Here is a 19,397-nt window from a genome sequence, read left to right as displayed (position 1 = left end):
ACATACTGGACTCATATACGTGTATACATACGCATACATACACTTTCCATAAGGAAAAGTGGCAATTTCTGTCCTGTAAGTTTAGCATTTTACTCCATGCCAGATTCACATTTTAAAATGTGAGTGCTCTGGAGTCCTTCTTCTTCCAGCTTGATATAATATTCTTCCACCTTTACTTTCCCATTCTCTTCTCTTTCTTCATCAGTCACAATCAATTTTTTTCACATCTTTTTCTCGGCCATAATCCACATTCACCGTATGTTCTACAAAGGAACTCTGAATGTCACCTTATTGGTATCCTTTAGAGATGATTTAATTTAACGGTGACTCGGGAAATCGCCGGTAAGAATCCTTAATATTCAACAGAGGTGCATCAAAACATCCAAAATGAGAACACGGTTCTCAGCAGCAGCCAAGGCTGTGAGCCTCTCCAAGTAGAAACTCACATTTCCTCATCTGGATAAAATTCTGAGTGCCTTTAACAAGAGCAGACACTGCTGTGCAGCTGAACCATACGCACCATATCAAGCACGCGCATTAAAAGCAGTACATTAAAATGAGAAAGGTTATATTCTATAGCCTATTTACTTGAAAAGCCAGCTTAATGCAGAACAACAAATAACCAAGTGTGTGCTGCTTTCCAATACACCCATCACTTTGTCAGCCCACTTCAGGAAAATCAATTCATGCAGTTTGTCTACAAACCGCGTTATGTGCTAAATAGTCACAGTCAGGATTACAGATGAGATGAAAAAGCAGAAAGCCCTCATGGAGCAAAGGAAAACGGGGGGCGGGGGGAGGGAGCCATCTGCTGAGTAATGGCAGGGTGACTTCTCCGTATGGTGTAATAGAGAGCTGAGCCCCGTGGGAGTGCCATGGCAGGCCAGTGCCTGGTGGCACGTCACCGATGGGTCGTGTCAGCGCATGGATGTGGATCTTAGGTGAAGGCCAAATGGTTTGGTGCTTTAGAACATCCTGTAGCAACACCTGCACTAGCACTGCCAATGTCAGGCCACCATTACAGCAACAAGGGAAGAAGCAAAACAGCCTTCTCACGCTCCTGGTTTAATACGCTTGTTACAGTGGCACAGCCCCCAAATTTACCATTTTAATGACCACACTAGTTTCACTGTGTCATAAACAAGACACAGTTAATTCTCACTGCCCCACCCCGCATGTCAACACAGCAGCTACAGCGAGCGCTTGCTGTGCCACGGGCAATAGAGGGCTCCCAGACCTGACTACCATGAGGAATCACCATGAGACCATTCTGCTTCAGTCCTGCACAGAGCTCCAGAAACCCTTTGGAACCTTTTGAAACCCTTCTTCCAGAGACCTGCAGTAAGCACCATGCAGGTGAGATGACGTGTCCTGGGGGCAGCTCTGCTCACCTGGAGAGGAGACAACCCTGAAGGACAGGGAGATGCCCAGCACAGTGCTGCCCTGCCCAGGATCTGAAGAGAGCCTCTTACGTGGGGTGTGTGACCGACAGTGCATGTTTCAAGCCATTTTTAGGAAGTGGTGTAACGTGCAAAGGGGGCACGCTATGACTCTGACCCTTTTAACCAATTTTTATATGGAGGAAACAAGAAAATCAGCAAATCTGAGATGTTCGTTGTCCAGTTATGCTTACATGCCCCATGTAAAAAATGTTCCGTGAACCATCTGGGAATTTGCCTGAACAGGGACTGAATGAAGCATGACTTACCGGGAAGTAAGTGGCATGCTCCAGTCAGGTGTATTCTGGCTGCTGGGACCACACTGCAGCACGCTGCCTTGCGCTAAGGGTTTACATGTAACATTCCTTGCGCTTCTGAGGGTGAAGCAGTGGTAACTCATTCACAGCATTTTTCACGCAAAGAGGCAAAGCTTTTAAATATCCTTCACACAGTGCCTGCGCAGCCTATTACACTGCTTAGGGAACGGGAACACTTGCTCAGCCTACTGCATTGCTGATCTTTGCAGCGTGGTAATGATTTCTCATGGCCCAGGTAGGACCACGATAACAAGTCGTCCTTGCCTTGAACGGAGGTACCACTCGCAGCACTGCAGCCCACATTCTGATGGATAACACACACGGGTGGTCCTGCTGCTAGCATGCTCTGTATGCCAGTTGCTGACACTATTTTAGATATCACCTCTGAAACACTGGGATACGCTAGGAGAGAGCAGCCGGGGGAAAATCACTGAGTTGGGGCAGAGGCACATAATGAAAGTGCATAGAAATCAAACTGTCTCTAAACTTCTGAGCAAGAAAATAAGTGCAAAAATAGCATTTGTAGGTGTTCCATTGTAACCGATTTGCCTTCGATTATTGTTTTAACAGTTCTGTTAACTTCAGCTGCTTCCTGCTGCTTCAACCTCACATGCAAATCCGTCAGGGCTTTTCCGGCTCCACTGAAACCAACTTCAGACTTCTACACCGAGCCCAGCAAGGCCAGGATCTCACCCCCTTACACCACGTCTCACAGCAATGAGAAGGGGGGTTCTGCATTTATAGGATTTCCATCCGCTAATGCATAACAGTGCACACACACAACACCCACCCACAGCTGGTGAATCTGCAACTTCAACTACAAATCAAACGCAGTACCGCTCACTATTGCTTTGCTCATTTTTCTGTTGTGCTAAGCTGGAAAAAAAATACCCGTCCGTGTTTATATAAAACAATATATACATATTTATATATAAGCACATATATGTTTGCCTTACTTAGAATAAAAGCTGTTAAAAGAATTATTTTCTGTATCACGTCTCCTAGAGACTACGCTTAAAATAATAATGAGCCAGCTGGAAACACCGAGGGTTGGACAATAACCGAGGGACCATTTCACATCTCTGCAGATATTGAGCTGTTTATGGTTAGTTAGGACAGGGACTATAAAACAGGTTTGGTTGTATCATCACCGACAACACTTCATCACACACACACACACCAGCACACAGATATCCATCAGTACTTCAAGTCTCTCGAAAACCATTTTAATTTGCCACGTCCCACCCAGTTCTGTACGCAACGTCTCCAAAGCTCCTTTCCAATAATTGACCCACCCAGCGATGGGTGAAGCCCCTGTCACGATGCTGCTGCCGTCCCCTGCCCAGGGATGCGCACACAGAGTGCTCTGCTGCTGGGGAAGGCAGCATGTGACACCACCTGGCGTGTCGGGGTGTGAGGAGGTTTTTGCAACTCGGATGCAAACAAGTTTACTGACCGGTGAGGCTGGAAAACAGCAAAAAAAAAAGAGGACTGTGGGGTTGCTTTATTTCCCCACGGCACAGCGCAGACAGAAAAGGGAGCGATGCCCATTTGGCTGCCCGCTCCTGTCCCTCCGTCGCCTGCTGCTGCTCAGCACCGTTGTACCCGGCATTTCGGGGCGCGCAGGGAGCTGCACACAACTGCACTGCTGCTGGAGGTGCAGGGCGAGGGAATGACGCCGTCACCGCTGCCACGGTCACGCAGTTGGGGCGCGTTGGCAGCAACGCCACGACCCATCAGGCCGGGTCACAGACGGGCTGAGCAGAAGCCCACCGGGAGGGCGGTCCGCTTCCCAGCAGCTCCCAGCCCGGCACATCCCCCGTTGCAGAGCCGAGCGCTCAGCCACGGCCGCTCAATGTCAAACCATCTCAAACCGCGCTGTCGCACCTCACGCTTCCCTAGGTGTCCCCTTTGAAACCAACCGCGATTTCCTCCCGTTCCTGCAGCGCACACACATCAGTGGAACCGGAACGCGTCCCCACAGGGATGTGCGTGCCGACGGAGTTCGCTGCGCTCCTGACAGCCGCCCTCCAAGGGCGGGAGCATCGGCACCGAGCGCTCAGGACCATCCTGCCTTCGGCAGGTTTGCTTCCAACGCCAAGCGCTGATTCCTCTCCGCCTTAGCACACCGCGGCAAACGCAGCCTGACGGCAACGGCGCTAAGAGCGAGCCGCAAACGCCTTCAGGTGGGCGCACAGCCGTTCAGCGGCCGCTCCGGGCCGTCCCGGCACAGCGGCACGTACGCGCTCACTCGCCGCGCACCGCCAGCCCCACTCCCGCAGTCCCCGGGCAGCGCGCACCGCACGGACAGCACAGCGGCGGGCTCCGCGCGGCGCTCCCCGCGCACCCCGCCAGACCTCCCCGCACACGTGCCGCGGGGAAGGCAGGAGGAACTCGTCCTCTCCGCCCGCCTCCCCCCCCCCGCGGCCGCCGCTCGCCGACATCCCCTTCCCCTCCGTCCCCGCGCTGCCCCGCACCGGCACCGCGCCGCCTTCCCCGCCCCGCGCTCACCTTCGCATACCAATGCGGGGCCGCGCCGCCGGCGCCGCGCCCGCCTCGCTCCGCTCCGCACCTCCGGCACCGCACCGCGACCCCGCGCCGCCGGGACGGGTCCCGATCCGCTCGCAGCGCGCTGCCGGGCGGCGGGCACTCACCGGGTCACCCTGGTCTCTGAAGGTCAGGCGCGGGGCGGTGCGGCGGTGCAGCCGCGCTCGGCGGTCGCCTCCTCTCCCTCTCCTCTCCCTCCTGGCCCCGCGGGGGCGATTCCGGCCGCTCCTAAGCGCTGGCCCCGCGCCGCCGCTCAGATCCCGTGGTCGCAATCCACATCGCGGCAGATGTACCAGAGGATCACGTAGAGGATCAGCAGGATGGCGAAGATGAACAGAGCCACCAGGATAGCCTTGGTCACCGGAGAGATGAGGGACTGCATGTCACCCGCGGGCCGCCGCCGCCGCCGCCGAGGACGAGGAGGAGGAGGAGGAGGAAGAGCGGGAGCGGGAGGAGGAGAGAGCGCTCGGGCGCTGCGCGGGGGCAGCGAGCGCGGACGGATCCCGCGGCCCCGCCGCCGCCGGCGACCCGGGCAGGGGCGAGCGGGGGGCCGCCTCCCTCAGCGCCCCCGCGCCGGCGCTCGGGCGGCTCCGCGGCGGGCGGGACGGGGCGGCGCGCGGCCGGCCATGGGCCCGCGGCCCCGCCGCGGCTTCAGGCCCGCCCCGGGGCGGCGGCGGCGGCGGGGGCGAAGTTAGGCTCGGGGGCGGCCCATGGGGGCCGGGCGCGGGGCGGCGGGCAGCCCTCAGGTCCCCCGCCCAGAGCCATCGGCGGGGGCGAAAGTTGCGGGCGGGACGCGGCGGGCTCCGCCGCCTGCCCCGGCCCGGGGGGAGCCGAGCGGGGCCGGGAGCTGCGGGCACGGCCGAGCTGCGGCGCGGGCGGCGGGCGGCGAGTGGGACGCGGCGGGCGCGGAGGTTTCCCCTCCCCTCGCCGCAGCCGCCCCCTCCTCCGCCTCCTCCCCGCCCGCCGCCCCCGCCGCGCGCTGCGGTTGTCCTTGCGGGAGGTGCGAAGAACGGGACCGCCCCGCCGGTCCCCGAGGGGGAAGGACACCCCCGAAATCCCCGATGAACCCGAACCGCTCTCTTGTTTAGGTGCGGGTCGGTGCGGGTCAGTCAGTACGGCCGAGAACCTCGGCGCGGCTCCGCGGCCTCCAGCGCCCGCGGCGCAAACGGTGCAGGCAGGTGGCGGGGGGACGGAGCACCGCCGCCCGCACGCCGCTCCCCACAGCGGCCCCGGTGCCTCCCGGCCCGGTCCCTGCAGTGCCGCGGGTGCCTCTGCCCAGGGCCGGGACCCGGCCGTGGTGTGGGGTCCCCCCACGGGGTCTGCATGTGGGAAGGGACCCGGTACAGCCCAGCTGTGGGTGAGGTGGTGTTGCTACAGAGATCGTTGTGAAGAAAATCGTGAAACTGTTTAGGATAGGGCTGAAAGAAACCTTAAGGTGTTGTCTTCCTGAGAAGAGCAAGAGCAGCTTTGCCAAGAGGGAGAAGGAAACACCAAAATTTCCGCTTAGAGAAACAGGGTAAGCGAAGGACAATGAAGTTTGAGAGGAAGGAGATAGGACAGCACTGTGTAGGTCTTGGGGTGTGAAGATCCCAGAGATAAAAACTGACTAATGCTGAACACAGAGATTTCAGCTGGGGCGACACAAAACACATTCGGTAAGGAGATGCCACAGACAGCAAAACGTCCAAAAGGTGTGGGATGACATCCCGAGAGCGTGCCCTGCAGAGCCTATTACTCAGCTCCCCAGCAGCATTCAGTTCCAGAGCCTCGGCCCCATCTTTCCATGGTTCCTCGCCTGCGATGTGCATATGGCCAAGTTTCCTTCCCTTCCCTTTTGGTATTTTCTCCTTAAACTGTGAGATGTTCACTGAGCATTTTTAGTCTGTCGCAATAACTCCATCAGGGCTGGAGCTGCCGTGCTAGCAGGGTGCGAGGAGCTCACAGCACGGTGCCCAGACCCCAGGCAGCAGCCGTGCTCACTGCCATACCCCCACCTCTGCGAAGGATCGCTGATTTCTGGAAGCAAGCACCAGATTCTTTCAGACATCAGCGATGCTGACTTTTGTCTATTCCTCTCCCTGGACATCAGTGTTCCATTTGTAGAAAGGTGTCGTTCTCACCTGCCACCATCTCTCCATGCGTCAGCCCCAAGAGGTGAGGCTCGGTGCCTGAAATGTGTGTGTGTGTGTGTAACATGTGAGCGCTGCTAGGAGCAGGTTTTGGACTGTGCTTAGTTAATTTGCCTGTACGTATACACAGGGGCATCCCCGAGTAATTAAAAATATATACCTCTCCATGCCTGACGTTCTGTCAGCGTGGAGCCAACGCAGAAATCACAAGTTGCGGAGCAGATGTAGTGCCAAGGCTGTCCTTAGCTGGGGAAGCTGATTTAAACAAGGAAGTAAACACAAAAACCATCTCAGTGTTCAGATGTCTTATTAGTAAGCAGTAGGGGAGAAGGAAATCGATCATCGCCAAGCGAAGTGAGATAACGGTGACAGAAAAAATCATTTTAATTTCCACCTTGTAAGATGATATTAAATTAAAGAGGAATACCAGTACATGTAGCTTTTTGTTTTCTTCAGTTCTCTTTGAAAATGTGCTGCAGCAGTGGTGCCACTGCAGTCAACAATGCGCACAGAGGTTGGGTGCAAAAATCCACGGTCACACAGCATTGCACACCTACACGGACCCCGATGAACAGGTTGCTCAGAGAAGGAAACTGGCAGGAGGGGGCATTGCCCTGCTGGGCCCACCATCATTGCTCCCCAGCTGCCCAGGGTCTGTAGTCCCAGTGTCAGCCACGTTGCGTCCCCCCTGAACCCCACTGATGGTGAAGAGATCTGCCGAATGCGTGCAGCCCCAATGTAGGGAGTCTGACCCAGCGTGTCGCTGGGGCTGGGGGAACAAACAGGGCTCTGTGCTAGTGGAGGACACTTGGTGTCACAACAGTCAGGGCTATTCAACAGAGACGATCCTCTTACCATCGCCTGAGAACAGAATCAAAATGAATCCATCCTGTGTCTCTCTGCAGTGAAAACAGGGGCAGAGGTCCGGTGAGTTCATGCTGAAATAAATAATGTTTTTCAACTCCTTTACCAACCAAAACATCCAGCTAGCCTAATCCCTTTCTTTTTTAAGACAGTGGCTTTTGCCTGCAACTTCAGGGTATCGGTGAAAGGCTTGTAGTTCATACATCTCAGTGTTCACTGAAGGAGATTCCCATCAAGAATGTCCAACAGAAGCTGAACATTCCTACATACAGTCTTCCACCGCATGCTCAGCTTTCAGTGGTTTCACGGGAATTTTAGAAGCCAAAATGTAAGAATGTATATCCCGGTTTATTAAAGTGATAAAGAACAATTCATTGGAGAACAGGTGCCAGGACAATGCCCCAAAATACCCAGTGAATGCCCTCGGCCAGCTGCTCCTGGATGTGTCTGCACCAAGGACTGCCATGCGTTGGTCACACTGCAGGCAATCGTCAGTGAGCTAAATTGTGTATGGCCACCTGCTTGGCACTGCTGCACAGGGATCAGAGCATACTAGTTTAGCCTACCTCTGTTTATTGGCTAAATAACTAGATTTATTGGTATTTTTTGCTTCAGAATTTTTATTGCTGATTTCAACAAAACTTGAATTTTTACTGCTTACAAGAAAGTATAACAAAATTTGTGGGCAAATAATAAAATAAAAAGAGTAATAGAAGAGTAGCTGGCTGTGAACAGAGCAAACTGTAGGGCAGTGCATTGTTCATGGGAATAACACTGTGTAGTTTCAGAGCCTTCTGTTTCCAGAGCAACTTTGAAACGTTCCCAGTGACCAAGAGCTGATAGAGATGGCCTGGCCACTGCCTGGGGCAGCAGTGATTTTCTGAGTGGATGTGCATCTATATCTTAAGAACACCAAAGCAAGGGGCACTGACCAGATTGGACGAATTCATAGATTACGTATCAGGTCTCAAACACCACTTTTTAGGCCAAAACATGTTGTTGCTGAACAGTGTCTGTTCTGTGAATGAGAAGGGCGTTATCAGTCATCTCATGTTCTGCAGTGATGGGCATAGCTTCAAAGCCTGGGAAGGCACATGCAGCTTGAGGAGCAATCAAACAAACAACACAGATTTTCCTTTCAGAAGACAGAGCCAGAAAACAGGTTCTGAGTTCTCAGTGATATCAATTAATGGACTTCACCCTAGTTAGCTACTTTGGTGGGGCAAAGTCATGAGAAAATCCAAAATCTACCTGCATTATTCAGCAGATGAAGAGATGTATTAAAAGCAAACGATCAAACAACATGAGAAAGTATAAATCTTTACAGTTTGGAAATCATAAAATCATAGAATAACCCACACTGGAAAGGACCCATAAGGATCACCAAGTCCAAACTCGACAAAAAAATTCACAGCAAGAAGAAATATCAAGTAATGGTAATTTGCAGGGGAACATAAAGCTCAGTAGCCACATTAAATAACAGATTAATTCAGTCCTCAGCACAACACAGTTCTGAAGAAAAGACTTTCTGCGTAGAACACTTGTGAGCACCAACGCAGGAAGCCAATGGGAGTTATGTATTGTCATGCTACATTACGTCAGTGGTACCCTCCTGGGATGCTGGAGTTCCAGTTTTCAGGTCTGAGTGTACAGGGGAAAAAAAGCAAGAAAAAGTAGCTAAAATGACTCAAGCGTGTAAGAATGGATCTTTATCAAATTGAAGGCACAAATCAGGGCTGAAAATCAAGTAGCCATACTTTCCCAATTTCTCTTGAAGCTGCAGAAGTGAATCTCCTACCTTTTCATGACAAAAGAGGATGATGGCCCATTCTGTTTGCCTGTAGGGTTATTCAGAATCCCCTGGGGCATCTGGTTTATGACACAGGCAATGACTTCTGGGGCTGCCCTTGTGTTGCTGCTGATCCAAACCTGACAGCCCCCCTCAGCAAAGGGGGAAGACAGCTTGTGCTAGCACTGCCCAGCCCTAGGCACTGAGTTCACTCCTCTTCCCAGGCTGTTGATCTTCATCTCATATGGGCTGTGGCTGATGCCAGATGGACTTATTCTTGATATCATTCTTTGTCTGAGTGGATCGTGGCATTGCTAGCAGACTAGGAAAGGAAGTTTTATGGCCCTGTAGTTAAACAGTGGAGTTGTGACTTGAGAAGGACCAGTCCCACTCCTGCCTGTATCACGGATCTGCTGTTCACATTTGGGTGATATTTCTTAATTCTGTCCCAGAGGAGCAGCGAGTAGACATGATTGCATTGCTATTTGGTTGTAAATATAACTTGCTAAATACAACACGTTCTTGAAAATCAGCCCTTTTCAGATTTCAGCCACCTGTTATTTGAGCTCAGGAAGGAGAAACGTGTGGTTTGACAGATACTCTCCCCGACAAGAGAAGTCAAGCTGTTTGAGAATAAAGGTACTCTTCAAATTGCCACTTGCATGAACTCCAGCTGCATTTTTGTTCTTCAATTTTATCTGTAGGAATTTGAAAACACGGAATAAACTCAGCAAGCAAGTTAGAGAAAAGGAGGGTGAGAGGAGGTATTTCCAGCCTAACCTTCCATTAGCACTTTTAGTGCTTATCTTTCAGATCAGAGGACAGAGGAGAGCTTATGTTAGGCATATGCCCATCTGCACCGGTACTTATTATGGCTCAGCTACAGTTCCATTGGATTTTGAAAGAGCAATATTTTCATGACCTCTCCCTCTGACTGCTACAGTGGTGGATTCCATAAATAAGGAGCTTTCTCTTTGAGTCCTTTCAAATATGCTCATCAGTCCTTCCTCCTTTAGTACAACAAGAGAGACTTGAGTTAATCAATTACAATGACCTTTCTCTTCCCTTTCCTTTCCCTCCCTTTCCGTCTCTTCCTACCTAATCTAACTCATTCTGGTTGTGGTTCCCAAGCATTCTACCAATACCCTGCATTATGGATTTTTTATGTGCACAGAAGTACAAGATTTTATTTTATGCCACACATTTGGAAAGAAAAAAATCTTCATTGGGAATCAAAATCAGCGGTGAATTCAATAGCAGAGTTGGGGGAGGAAGCTTTCTCTTCTTTTCTGCACCTTTAGAGAACCAACAAGGAAGTAAAGATTTGCATATTGGAGGTTAGAACGGGCTCCACTCAACCTGAAATCATTTTTTCTCTAGCCAGCATCTACACAACAAGCCTTCAGGACTAACAGCCCCACTCACTCATACAGTGAGGTAAACAGTTTTGTTGTGGTGGAAATTGGCTCCAACAATCAAGCTGTTATTTAAGCAACAGAAAAATATCCTTTCAAAAAAATGATAACTGATATATAAGGTGAAAGAGATCAATGGGATCAATAGAAGGCTATGTTGTGTGTATAGTTAAAAGGTGATGCCAAATATATTCTGCTGTGAGCGAGCTAGGTCTGTCTTCCATCTATATTTTGCTAATGATGAGGAAAGGCTGGACGTGGTTAATTGTTACATACTGCTATCTTTTAATTGTATTTGGGCTTTCTCCTATAGAATTCTTCATTTTGTAAGAGGCACATGTTTATCTTTGACTCTCTCTCCTCTTTCTGTGCAGTAGGAAGTCATAGTGACAAGCCAAGAGAAATTAACTCCATGAATCAGATAATTACCTGTTGTAGTAGGCCCTGCGGTTCTGTTGATGCTGACCATACACTATTAGTCCTGCCTTGTGCTGTAGAAGGGCGTTTGTGGTCTTTTCTCAGGGCCCCCATTGCTTCTGGTCATGGCAGAAGCACTCGCTTAAGGGAATGTGTGGCATTGCCAGGTTTTGAGCAGGTCACTCGGCTGAGAGCCTCCACTGTCACCACATGGTGCAGCTATCACCAAGCACCCACCTTCCGGAGCTGTCCACACCCACTGTTAAAATGAGATGGCTAATAGGAGGAGACTGTTACTAAATGAATGGGAGACTGCAGTTATGCAGAGCAAATACAAGTGCTACTTTAAGAAGTATAATGAATTCAGCCAACTGAGCGTATTCCTACATAATTACCAGCAGGAATTTGTAATGTCACATAACCTATTGCAAGAGAGGGAGAAAATGTGGTTTTGATGATTTATAGAAGCACTTCAGATTCGAGTTTGACCGAAGTACGGCGCACAGAATGCCTGATCTGTCTTTGAGGATTTTGTTATTATTCCTCTTCATTGCTATAGGCTGCACTGTGCTGCAGTAGGGGTGTGTTTTCTGAAATAGATATTAAAAAAGAAACCATACTGGGATACACAGAACCAGCGCTTAGCACTTCTCCAAAAGGACAGACAAAGAAGTCAAGAGGAATGTATTTATATTCTCTTCAAAGCACCAGTTCTGAATCATATGAATGAAAGAAAAGGAGTGGTGCAGCACAATCAGTAACAGATCTCGACTGTTGTTGTGTGAATGCTATTATTTTCCTTATCAAGTTCATACCAGTTTCCTTCTGAGCCACAAGCATTTGCATTGGCTTTCTCCTCAAACTCTCCCTTTCCAGGAGGCTGCTCAGTTCTGGATGCAGGATTAAGGGGCAGAGATGTATCCAGAAATGTGGTGTGCCTGCAGCAGTCTGGGAACCAGGATCCCCTCTTGCATTCCTCTCCAGACAAGAACGGTGCTGCATTGCAAAGATTGTCACCCATGGTTTGACAAATCTAGTCACAATAGCTTGACACTTTTAATTGAACTTTATGGAAATCTCACTAGTTAAGATTGATTTTCTGTCTTATAACCACTCTCAGCTTTCCTGAAATATTGAATCATGGATGACAGACTGTTCTCGCTCATTCAGAGGCATGGACAGTGGGAAGCTGGAGTGGGAATTAGGGGGGCATGTAGTGCATAACTAAGAATTTTCTGACAGAAAAAAAAAAAAATCCAAAGAAAAACACTCTTAAAAACTGAAGTTCTCGATGCAGAAATTTCACATTTGGAGAGAGCTTTTTTGTTTACACTGGGAAAATTAGAGTGACGCTTCTGTGATGCTTTGCTTAATGTGCCTTACCAGCTGCCTTGTCTGCCTGCAGGACTTATCAGGGGCTCACCATGAGGCATCAAATGCTTCAAGCTTCCACTGTCTTGACCCTTTTTCTTGCTTGTCTTTGAAACCTGGGCAAATGGGGTAAGGCTACCATAACCTTCATCCCCTTTTTTCTTCTTAAATAGGACCCACACTCATCTATTTGTGTAATGCAGCATAGTACGTTCAATGGTTGGAGCTCTGGACTGGAATCAGATTTAGTCTCCTGATCTGTCACAGGTTACCTGGATAGTGCTAAAGAAGTCTCTTAGCCTGAAGCCATGAAACGGGGACTATAGGAACTCCCTCTGTTGCAGTCAGGGGTCTCAGGGTAAGCAGAAGTCATGACAGAGAACAGAGCATATCAGTACCACAGATACACACTGTCATTTGAAAGCTGAACAGACCACAGAGGAGAGCTTGAAGGGAAAACCGTCTGTACACCCTGCAGACATTAAGGCCATCCCAAAGGCAGGAGAGGGGAAGTGAAGAATTAGAAATGCTCCTGAAGCTCTGGCTTTTTGTGCCTGCACCTGAACTGGTTGGTGGAAACTACAGCCACTGCGATTGGTATGTGTTGCCCAGTGCAGCCAAAACAATCCTGGCTCATGATATCACGTCAAGAAGGAAAGATCACCTGTGACACCTTTCTTACGTTAGCATCAAGTTTTCAATGAATTACTGGAGACAAGAATTAAGTCTATCTATCTGGGGAAATGCATAGAGCCAAAGAACATGGATGTGAGGGAGAGAGCTCCAGTGCTGGGGAGCGACTCTTCTTACAGCACACCAGTCCTTACTGGTAGGGCAAGTCTTCTTACATCGGGAAAGCGCATCCGGATAAAGTCAGAGTCTGTCAAGTAATATGGCCAACTGATTTCAACACAGAAATGAATCTGCTGGTTCTCAGGTCTCACTGCCACTGCGTATTATTTATTTTAGCATGAAGTCTAAACAGTGTTTCCTTTGTGTGAAAAAGAGTACAGGTTTTCAGAAGTCTGACAATGGAGCAGGCTTTCAGGCTGTTCAAGCATCTGCACTTGTTTTTGTTGCAAAACTGGAGCTAGACAGGCTATATTCAAACACACCAACCATTTATTCAGAAACACTTCACAGCATTGTGCTGTACTGATCATGAAATTACTCTGTTTTTGTATCAAGGATAAATGCAGGAGATGTGCTAAGCTTTACTGAAATAATCTATTACAGGAGTGTCATGTCTGCCCTAATAAAGGATAAAGCTAGCAGATTTTCATCATGGTTGAAGTGATTAAATTAAATCAATTGTCTCTCTTAGAAAAGGTGTAGAGTCGAGCAGAGACTGGTTTGAATCTTTCCTTCCATATGTATCTGGATGATCTCTGCTAATTTCTGTCAGTTCTTTATCTTCTCCTTCCTCTTTCCTATCTTTCCAACTACCCCCACTTTTGTAGCAAAAATATTGACATTGCTTAGCGATTGCACGTAGCAAACATTTGGCAAGAGAGCCAATACCCTTGAAAAATGCACGACTTTTTGGTAGGACTCACTTTTCTGTCTCATACCTGTGTAGGGTTACCTTTGTTCTCCTTGTGTGGGAGTAGGGAGGGCTACCCCCGTACCTTGTAGGAATTTATGTCAGGTACAAAATCAAGATAAGAGAGCAACTACAATCTGAAAGTGGCAGAAAGTCGCGTAGCAAACGATTCGCTGTTTCAATTTGTACTACACCTTTGTGTTTGCATGGCTAATTTTTCCACTGAACCCTGCACCATTGCTGTCAGTGGATGACTACCACGGACAGAACTGAGCTCTTGCTGGAAATGTCTGACTTCTGTGTGCCGCACCCAGTGTTTTTATTTGCTCTGCTTCCTTAATTCCATAACTATTCCTCTGATTTTCGCGTTGCTTATGTTGTCCCAGTGACACAGCATCTCTGAAGTTTTCAGCTCCACCTCAGTGATGTGTTAAGCTAACGAAAACAGGTTGTACAGACAGGGCTGCTGCATCGCACTGGTTTTAAAAGCATGCAGTAAGGTTTCTAGCAGGACAGAAATGAGCTTTTTCAAAATGAGAAAGCTCTCGGCGTGGAAAAAAATAAATAAATACCTGAATAATACAGTGCTAACGACTCCTCAGGGTGCCTGGTGGGATGTCATTTCTCCTTGTCTGAGAGCTCCACCTAACGGGACCGACGGAAAGGCATCAGCCTTTCAGATTTTCTGCTCGAGGCGTCCTTTCATTTCTACGCCGGTGTCTGTGGGTCGTCAAGATGGAGGGCGAGGAAAGTTGTGCATACTTTGACTTTTTGGAGTAAAGAACAGTTAGCAGGTGGGAAATCTGTATCATGATATCCTCTTCTGCTAATAACGTGGCATTTGGACATACTGTGATTTCTATGAAAGCAGATTTTGTAATGAGTAAAATGAGCTTCTTGCCTGTGCACACTAGTCAACACTGCAGTACTTTTCACAGGTATAACATACAGCTTGCAAGATCAGAGTCCAAATCTGGAGAGGAAATGTATTAGACCATAGGACTGCTCATATTCACACATGCTAATAGCAAAATGATGTTATTATCAGTCTGAGGACATCACTGACAAAGCATTCCCAAAGAGGAAACTTTGCACCTGCAAACAGTCAGAAATAATTAATGCCCCCCTCCCCCCCCCCCCCTTCAAGTGATGTGTAATCACAAAAATTATGAGCCCATCTCTTATATTACATCAATCCCAGATTTTCAGGAGTTTAAGTTTGCCAACATCATGTTTTCAAGCTTTGCTTTGTAACAAGGAGAGGTAGAAATTCCCACTTTTTGCAGTGAAAGCTGGAATACTCACAGTAACCATGCTCTTTCAGTAAACAAGAACTGAAGAATGCAGTGTAGGACAGCACCAGATTTACAGCCTATAACAAATCAGGAAATCATATATAATGTTTTAAATAAATTCCATACTCACATTGCTGATGGAGAATTACTTTGCCTCAGCACAGAGAGTTACATCAAATGGAAGATGTAACAGGGGCAGAAAAGCAAAGCAACAAAAATCCTGGAAAATGCAACGAGGATACTATTTGTCAGAGGTTCTACCTTCTCTGATAGCTGTCAGATTAAGAACCATCCACTCTTCAAAGTCTAAATATAAGCCAAAGGAAGATAGTCTGGAAGGAGAGCTGTGGGTGCTGACAGGTATGTAAGGAAATAGAGAGATGCAGTGAGCAGCAGGCAGGCAGTTCTTCCCCGTGTGGAGAGAGAGCAGCTGAGTCAGTTGCTCTGTGTTCAAGGTTGTGTTGCGGGACTGGAGGTCAGAGAACAGGAAATGTATCTGGACACGTTTCTTGTTTTAAATACAATAAAGTTCTTCCAGGACTCACACGGTAGTATTATTGTACTGATATTTTTACAGATGCTGTGTTAGAAGCTCTGGCAAACTGCATCAATTCTAAAAGGAAACAGCACGCCAATAAAATCCCCACACAGCTCAGTGGAAAGGGCAAGAAGGCCACCACAGGAAAATATCAGCATTTAAAAAGTTGAAAGCTTGCAATGAAACTGAAGCCTATAAACATGACAGGTAAGGTGAAAGCAGGAAATAAGAAAAGCTCGAACCAATATGAAGAGTGCCTTGCATTCAAGCTGCTGATGAGATACTTAAATATAAGCAAAAACAGGAAGCCAGTGAGGGAGGTGATGGGCCAACTTGTTGATCGAGGTGTGGTAAAGGCACTCAGGGATGCTGAGACTGCAGGAGATAAACTCAAAGAGAACAGCAGAGGTATTGCCCAAGCTGGGCCATTCATTCTAGCAGGTTTATCAGAAGAGCCACACTGCTTTGAAGCAAGCACACAAGCTGTATTAGCGTAAGCAGAGAGATGAGGTGATGGTAAGCCAGTAGGTGCGGTGTTACCACAGTTGGAAGGAGTTCAGCTGTGTACCTGCAGACCTGAATGATCCTCAGCAGCACCTCCAGATCCCCAGCACTGCCGGGCCTGCATGGCTCCATGTAGGAAAGGGACCCAGAGGGGACGTGTCTTCCCTTCTGGCCAGGTGGCAAAGGCTATAAGGAAGAACAGGATCCTTGGGGATGTGGATTAACACAAAGGGTCAACATGTCTCCAGCAAAGGGGAGTCCTGCACTTTCTGGACTGTTGTGAAGGTGTTGACATATGGATAAGGGGTATCTATAGCACACACTATACCTAGATCTTCAGAAAGGGTTTGACAAGGTCTCACAACAAAGTTTAACAGAGCAAGTAAGATGCTCATCCAAGGAGATGTTCAAGACCATGTTGGATGGACTCCTGGGCAGCCTGATCTGGTGGATGGCAACCCTGCCTGTGGCAGGGGGGTTGGACCTGAATGATCTCTAAGGTCCCTTTCAACTCAAGCCATTCTACGACTCTACAGTTCTAGGGGACCGATCATTATACAGACTGTAATCTGGGCAAAGATCCTCAAACACATAAGGAAATGAAGATGGCTTGAATGTTACTTTTCAGTATGGAGTCAGCAGAGGGGTCCCCCAGGAGTCAGTGGTGGGACCAGTTCTCCACAGCATCTTCATTGGTGCTCAGGAAAGAGGAGTGCACTGCAGAATGTCTCTATTTGTAGGTGAAACTTGGGAAGAAAATGTTAGGTCAGTGGTGAGGGACTCAAGGAAGACCTCATAAAACTAAGTTAAAGAGGAGCAGATAAGCTTCAGTGTTAAGAAATAGAACATAATATATCTTAGAGAAAAGTAATCTAGACTGTGCCTGTGTGATGCTTTATTTGATCTGTCAATTGCAGCTCAGGAATAAAATATTGGATTCACAAAAGACTGTGCTCTGAAGTCACTGGAGGAACCTACAGTAGCAACCATAAATGCCAGCAAAATAATAGGCATTGCCAGGAAAGGTATTGAGGGTAGAAGACAGGACATCATTTTACTTCTGTAGAGAACTTTGGCTTGTCTCCTTGAATAATACTGACAGCACGGGTCTCCATCACAAGATGGACATAGTAGACCTAGAAGAAGCCCAGGAAAGTGCAGATAAAACAAGACAGAGAATGGTGCAGCTGTCTGGCAAAGACAAATTAAGAAGGCTAGAATTTTTCATTGTTAGGAGGAAGAGTTTAAGGGCAATGCATTGTTTACAAAATCATGCAAGCAGTGATTAGGGTGAATTCAGAATTATTACCAAGCAAATCCCTTAATACTAGTACTATGGTACTCATTTGAAAGTAGCATGACGTTGACTTAAAGTAGATAAAAGAAAGTAGTTCTTTGTGCAGCAGAAAGTAGGCTCATAGAATTCATTGCCACTGCAGGTTGTCATCAAGTCCAAAAATAAGTTGGTCATATTCCCGGGCAACAGGCCCGTACGAAAGGCAATGGGCAAAGAAGTATCTCCCAACTTCCTGACGAACTGATTCAATTCTGGGGATCTGTGTGTGTGAGGGTATGGACTGTAAAACACTGTAGAATCACATTCGTTTCTGAATCACACATCCCACTGCTGCTATTGAAGTCAGAAGGCCAGGCTGGATGGACCACTGGTGTGAGCCAGTAGGGAATTTTTCACATCCCTGTCAAACGTTCGGGCTTGTACCTGGAAGTGGATAAATAACACTTTGGTCTTAAGGCGTTCCTTATGTGTCTCTATAAATTTGTACTGCTTTTCTGGGAAACTTAAAAATGACAGATATAGTCACGCTTGGACTTTAATGTGGTGAAGAAAACAGTGGAGGGTGGGAATCGCCCAGAGCCCTTCTGCTCATGACTGATTCTTCCTTGGCACTTGGGCTGGGCTTGTCTGCTTGACTGAGTCCTCCCAGGCAGAAGCGTTGTGAGGAAGGACAGGCCTACGAGCATTGCAACAACTACGAGCTTTTTGCTTGCAAGGAGATATGGCCAATCCCAAGAATAGGGCAGCTGTCAGCCTGTGAGCCGCTGACAGCTGCTTGTATTAGTCTGCCACTTTTTAACTGTCCTGCACTTCCCACGCAGCAGAACCAAACAGTGAGCAAGAAAAGGGGTTTTGCCTACAGTCTGTCAGGTAAAAGGCTTGGCGACCAATCACGCAGGTTGCTGTTCTTATTTCAGGCCTGCAACTTCCATCACCGCAGTGTCTCAGTATGGCAAGCATTTCTGAGTGCAAAGATAGCACTGGAAACACAGAAACGAAGCTGATTAAAAGTCTGTTAGAGCTGAACTGAGATCTACTTTTAGGAGATTAAACCAGTAAACATTTAAAGCAATGATAAAATTTTTCAGTTTGCAATATAAGCATGGCACATTGGATCTGTAAGGGGTGCCTATTGGCCCAAAGGGACTGACAGCATTTCCTGAGGACACTGATGGTTAAACTGCAAAGTAATTGCACAAAGTGTATGTAACTTTTAGTGCCCTGTTTTGCCAAATAGCTACTTCAGGTGATAATACAAATGCCATTGATTCATTCAGTGGTGTTTGCTAGGTTATCTGAAAACGGAAACATTCTCTGTGAAATATAATGCTTTTCTAAATATAACCTTGTTTAGATTTATTTAGCTGCAGCACATCTTGCACAAGGACATTATTTTGTACTCACTGAGCAGCAAAGGCTGAGATTCACCTCATTAACCTCAGGCACCTATAGTGTGGTGACCCTGTCCGAAGCACATCCGAACTGCCTTTGCAATTAATGGAGGGCAGTAGGCACAATATAATCCATAAATAAATAAACATACAATTCATTTCAGAGAGCAACTTCAGCATGAGACAAGTTGCCTGGCACGAGTTCCTGCTTCAGTAAATGATAAATGGAGTCTAGACAGATAGTTCAGATGTCCACATCTGTTCTGATGAACCATGCTGCTGATGCCTACATTGGGCTGCCACGTGCACGTGGAAGAACAGCACGACTTATAGGTGGCTGACTTTGACCTGGGTGTAACTGAGGAGGGAAGGGGGAAAGAAGACTGTACTCAATGGGGAAAAAGTTATGAGAAGTCTGCAGAGAAGACATGGTGAGTAAAATTGGCTGAGATTTACTTCTCAGTCGTTCCACCCCCTGAATGAGTACTGGAACAGGCTACCCAGAGAGGCTGTGGAGTTTCCTTCTCTGGAGATATTGAAG

General features: G+C 48.1%; 1 protein-coding gene across 2 annotated transcripts in view; it reads right to left on the bottom strand.

The window, feature by feature from the left end:
• ZBED1 (zinc finger BED-type containing 1) overlaps nt 1–4,714 on the bottom strand; it is a 52,839-nt gene extending 48,125 nt beyond the window's left edge. Inside the window, exon 1 of one of the 2 annotated variants that reach the window (XM_046906078.1) lies at nt 4,411–4,714. The gene's annotated coding sequence lies outside the window, so the exon portion shown is untranslated. Of the gene's footprint in view, nt 1–4,267; nt 4,333–4,410 lie in introns of those variants that run through there. The other variant, XM_046906081.1, reaches the window with a different exon arrangement.
• Nucleotides 4,715–19,397: the final 14,683 nt, after the last annotated feature.

Source organism: Gallus gallus, chromosome 1 (assembly GCF_016699485.2).
Source record: "Gallus gallus isolate bGalGal1 chromosome 1, bGalGal1.mat.broiler.GRCg7b, whole genome shotgun sequence".
Lineage (NCBI taxonomy): Eukaryota > Metazoa > Chordata > Aves > Galliformes > Phasianidae > Gallus > Gallus gallus.
This window is presented reverse-complemented; position numbering and strand designations above follow the sequence as displayed.